We start from the raw sequence: 6,171 nt of genomic DNA on the forward strand, positions 1-6,171 counted from the left end.
TACCTTGGGCAAGCCACTCAACCCCAATTGACTTGCCTTCTGCCCTCCAAAAAACAAAAACAGAAAAGTGGCTATTTTGCTTTCCCAAACCATTTTTGTCTTCCCTCAGGGATTTAGATATATCAATGTATCAATGTTTTGCCTGTATGGAACAGATTATAAACCCTTTGAAGGCAGGGACAATTTTGTCTTTGTTTCTCCAGCCTCCAACACAAATCCTGGCACATAGTTGACACTTAATATAAACTAATTAATTAATTTCTTGATTGTATGATGAATAAATGACTTGAAACTCAGCATGATTAAGTGATTTGCCCATGACCATATAATGTCAGATTGGACTTGAACCTACTTTTCTTTTTTTTAATTAAATTTTATATTTATTTTTAGTTTACATCATTCATTTCCAAAATATTTTGAGTTACAAATTATATCCTGTCTTTCCCCTAGCCAAAACAATGATCCTACTGTATACCAACTTCCCCAATCTGCTCTCTCCTATATCCACCACCAGCCCCCCTCTGAGTTACCAGTAGGACAAGATGGATCTCTGTACCTTTGTGCCTCTATATTTTATTTCCCAGTTACATGTAAAAATTAATAATAATAATAATAATATATTTTAACCATTTGATTTTAAAACTTTGAATTCCAGATTCTTTCCCTTCCTCCCTCATCACTCACACTTACTGGGAAGAAAAGCATTTCCATATAGGTTATATATGTGTTGCTATGCAAAACATTTCCATAGTGGATATATTGTGAAAGACTGACTATATTTCTCTCCATCCTATCCCTTCCCCCACTTATTCTATTCTCAACTTTGACCCTGTCCATTTATAAAAGTGTCTGCTTCTCACTGCCCTCCACTCCCAACCTGCCCTTCCCTTCATCATCCTACTCTGCTCCCTCTCAAGCAGAGACTAGGCCACACTTGCAGATGCCCTGTTCCCAAAGTCCACACTGATCTCTTAATTTTTTCTTTTGCATTTGTGGGCTGATAATTCTGGAAACCACCACAGTTGCTGTTGATACACTCTCCCAAAATCCCTCAGGCCAGGGCATGTAGCCAATTTTCACAAGTTTCTCAACCTCACTAATGAAATGTTCCCCTTCCCTGTATTATTAGCTGAAGGGCAGACAAGCAAGAGGATGTATTATGAAGGGAATGTTTTGGGGTTCCTTGACCTTGCTAGGTATATTCCCCTGTCCTATACAGTTATCTGCAAAGGTTACAGGGCAGATAGCAAGAGGAATAGTAATCTTTTTTGTTTATGCCTCCACATATAGTCCTAAAATAATACCCTAATAAATAACTGACCTTAAGGAAGGGTAAATAGTGAATAGGATTAAGGGATGCTCCTTCCACATTATCTGCATTCCTTTGATTTAGGATCTTTCCACATTTTCTGAATTCTTTTGGGGTGTCTTCATTATGCTGGGGGGGCCATAAAAACTCTGTGAGCTCCTTGCATCTTTGGCTCTGTATTACATGGTCTTGTAATGAACAGAATATTGATTACACCCCCCTCTCATTATTCTAACCGATCACTAACTCACCATCTGTGCTAGCTGTATAATGCTGTGATGGACCTTTCTTGTCTGCTTAATGGGCTGCCTTCACTGGGAGATTTGTTTCTCTCTTTCACTTTGTGGGTCCTAAAGTTGTTTATATATTCAAATATATATTTGAAGAGAATGTTATAGTTTAAATTGTCTATAGATGTGTATCATCATGAAGAATTTATGTATCAAAAATACTAACGACATAGTGCATTAAGGATATGAGTGCTTTACAAATATTACCTAATTTTTCCTCACAATAACACTAGCATGGAGTCACTATTATTATCACCAGTTTATGGATTAGGAAACAAAATCACATGGATTTTAAGTGACTTAAGTTACAGAGCTAGTAAGTCTCTGAGGCCAGATTCAATCTCAAGTCTTGCTGACTTTATGTCCAGCACTCTATTCACTATACCATATGTTAGTTTAGCATGAACTTGCAGATGTTTATTCTGAATCATAAAAACATCAACAATAGAAATATATTCTTGGTTCCCTGAAAGGTGGAAAAAATGAATTAAAGGTCATGAGTATACAATGAAACACGAAAGACAGATGGGACACAAAAAGGCTAAAGGAAAATACAAAGGGAAAAAAATGAAGAGTTGTGTAGAAAAGCAAAGTGAGAAGGAATAAGAAAATTTGGTAGCAGAAGGAAACAGAAAAAGGAAAGAAAAGGAAGGACACAGAGTATGGGTTTGCGAAGAGAGAAAAATTGGCAAGGTGATCAAGTATGAGACAATAACAGAATAGGAGGAATTTGTTGTTTTTGACATATCTATGAACTTTGCCAAATGTTTCCTATTTAAAACTATGCTCCATCATTCTCCCCATGTCAACAGCTTCCATTTACTTAGATGTCTTTCCTTACAAAAATCACTTGGCATTATCCTTGTCCCTGACAAGAAGACAATAAGATTTTTGATGAATCAGTGAATCCCAAATTCACACAAAAATGATATCAAAAAGTAAAAAGCTGAAAAAATAATTGAGGAAAACAAAATTTCCAGTTAATTATGGCTTAATCTTAATTTGTAATAAATATTCAGATAATATTTTTTATATTTCATTTGAACACAATAATAACTAATAACAATTAATTATTTTAGATAGGTAATTTGCTTTATGTACATTATGTAATTTCACCCTCACAACAAACTCTTCTGTGTATTTCGGGATTAGAAATATTATTGCTAATGTTGTTACAAATGGGGAAACTAGGGGGCGGTTAGGTAATGCACTGAGTAAGAGCACAGGTCCCAGAGTCAGGAGAACCTGGGATTGGTTTTGGCCACAGATACTTAATACACACACACACACACACACACACACACACACACACACAAACTGGCCGTGTAACCTTGGGAAAGTTAGTTAACCCCAATTTCTTTACAAAAATGGGGAAACTAATTCTTAGAGACATTAAGTTACTTGCCAGTTCTCACATAGCTAAGCAATTTTCAGAGACAAGAACTGAGCCTTTATCTTCCTGACCCCAAGCCAACATAATATACAATATGATACATTATCTCCTCACATCATCACCTGCAATTTTTTCACTATTAATTCATTATCATGTTGTTAGAAAATAAATTCACTAAGATAATACACCTCTATACAACCTAAAAAGATCAATAGATGTGCTGAAATGAGGGCTAAAAGAGTATGTCAGCTGCCCTTTATATGCCAGAAAGATGCTTTCACATAACAATATGTCAAGCTTTAGTGGGTTTTGAGGTCAATACCCACATCAATTCAGCATAATGAAGTTTTAAAAGAAATAGCAGGCTGGTACCTTGGATTAGGTTCAAAGGAATTAGGCAACATATAGGGAACCATTTGTGAGATCTATTTATAAAGGCTTTTTTGGAAGAGCACAAGAATCCAACTTAGTGATTTTGAAGGATGTTCCTCAAGGTAGTTTCTAATGCCAAAGAGAGATATTTTCCCCAATGTGAATAAAAAAGGAAGGAAAGAAATAAGAAAGGAATCAATGAATGAAGCAACAAAGGAAAGGGAAAAGTAATTATAGAATAAAAAGTAAAATTTTACTTTAAAAAAATTATGGTATGGGTAAAGGGGTATTGGTATGTTCATTTTAACAGATAAGGAGAAGAATGAGACAACTTTACAGAACACATTACTTGAATTTCATAATTAGAAATTTTTCCTTCTCTAGTGCAGGTTTTAATTTTTTCCTTTGCTTGAAATGTTTTTCAAATTGTGCAGTAACTGCCTGCTGGAAAAAAAACCTGTTTGCAGTAACTTGTAACAGAAATGTCAGTGCTAAGATGCCAGAGTGAACAAATAATTCTGAACCAGAGCTGGTGAGAGGCAATTTAGATATTTCTGTAGCACACTTCTACAGTAAGGATCAAAACTATACTGATTTATTCAGTACCTATGGGTTAGAAGGTCTAATTGAGGGGCAATAATTACCATCCAACTGCTAATAGATAGGTGTCCTGAAATGAATTTATTTTTTTCCTATTCAGCTCTTCAGAAAAAATATGATTCACAAGTCATCTTGGTATATCATAGAACTGTGCCACTTTTGACTAACATATTTTTTTTTCTGCAGAGAAATTTACTTTGGCAGTATTATGTATGTGAAATTGATATCTGCACACATTATGCAAAATTTTGTACGATGTTCACATAATCTGGTCATACAATTGGCACATCTGCTAAAGATTTATCTACATAAAGTTAAAAAAATAATTGGAAAGGGTAAAAAAAGTCGGGATTTGGTATTTTCTCATGGTGTGGGAGAAGAGGTCAAGGAGAGATGTTTTAATTAAATTCTGGAATGCAAATTATTTTACCTCCATAGGTTAAAACTTTACCTACAACATGTTTACCTTTTGTTCTATTTTCTGATTTCTGCCTCTCTGTCACTGTCTTTATCTTTATCAATCTTTGTTTCTGTCTCTCTCTGACAATCTCTTTCTCTATCTCTGTTGCTATCCACCCCCAATGTAAATTAACTTACTTTATAAAAATGCAGAATTAAATCATGTATCAGTTGGATTCTTTATTTTAAGAGTCAATGATAAATGACAATTCAGGACTTCTAATTTAAATATAACAGAAACATAAATTGAGATAGTATGCATTCCTTTGTCAATAAAAATTATACTTTTGATTCTGTAGTGATAAGTAAAGAAGTACTTCACACATTTTTTCAGCTATGTAATTATTTAGCACTGTGTTTCAGTTCGTTTCTTTTAAGCCTTGCCCATGATTATATCAAGTCTCTGTTAAGAAATGGAATTTGGGAACTCTATAAATTGTGAGCCCTTGTTGCTTATGCAACAGGAAGGGGAGGAGCTAATTACCATATATAAGGAGAAGCCTAATCTGGGAGAGAGCAGAAATGACAAAAGGGCAATTTTGGTGCCAAAATTGAAAAGGGGGAACTTTGTAGTGACCAAGCACTCTGTTTATCTGTTCTGTTTGTGTTGATTTTTGTTTGTGATACTTTGCACAGAAGTCCTGGGACCTTACTAGAAATCCTGAAGCAGGATTTTCTTGTTTGTTTACAGAAGTCCTACAGGAGGGATTCAGAGGTACTGGGACCATACTGACAACTTTTGTTGAGTTCTCAGATCTTGTTGGTGGGTCTGTGTTGATTTCACAGGTAGATAGTGAATTGATGATGGTGTCGGCAATGTACATGAATGTTATTGCAGTTCTGTTAAGCTTTCCCAGAAACAAAAACTGCAAAGGACTTGAAGTGGATTGGACAACATGGGCTTCAATATGTAACTGGACTAGGAAAAGGATGAGGATCTGAGAGCTGCCTACCTTTAAATCCAGGTGAATATTGGGTAGACTCAGGCAGGACCTGGACAGATTGCAGAGAAAGCATGGAATTTGAGAGGCAGCCTCAAGTCAAAGTGAAAAGACCTCTGTTTGGGTACTTAATGTTGACAGAGAAGGTCATGATTTACTGTGACTTAGGGGTGGGAGAATATTGTACTCTGTACCCTTTACCTCTTAAGAATGATTAGAAACTAATCTCCAATTAAGAAGAAAAAAATATTTTTTTGATTGAGGAATTAAGACAATGCCACCTAGGAGTAGAGAACCTTTGTACTTCATGTCTTTTAAAGAAGCTTGTTCCTTAAGGATGATTTAGTTAAAGACTTACTGAATTATATCTTTTTTTTTTTTTATTGTGTGGCCGCTTCAGTGAAAACTATGTGGCCACTTTTGTGTAAGTTGTTAAATTGTAGCATTGTGAATTCTGTACTTTGCTTTGGTTTCTGTGAATATTTTGATTTATTTACTGCTGAATAAATAGAAAGTTAACTATAATATGTGATCTCAACCTTAAAGCTATCAACAGCAGCAATCTTCTGGAAAGCTGCTTATCCTTGGCTTTACAGGTTGTCATGTATAATGGAAGAAGAATTATTTCATTGAAGAATTTATTATGACACCATGAGTTCTGAAAGAGTGTTTTAAGGCCTTGCTAAAAGATGTACACAAATCAATGTGTTTCTCTTTCACCATGAAAAGGAACTGCGTCATAGAGGACTGGTCATACAGGACTGGATACAATGAAATTGTCACAGTCAGTAAACTTTAAAAGGAATG

This window comes from Petaurus breviceps, unplaced genomic scaffold (genome assembly GCF_028583685.1).
Source record: "Petaurus breviceps papuanus isolate PSGF00001 unplaced genomic scaffold, PetGlider_PUasm1.0 213, whole genome shotgun sequence".
In the NCBI taxonomy this organism is placed as follows: domain Eukaryota; kingdom Metazoa; phylum Chordata; class Mammalia; order Diprotodontia; family Petauridae; genus Petaurus; species Petaurus breviceps.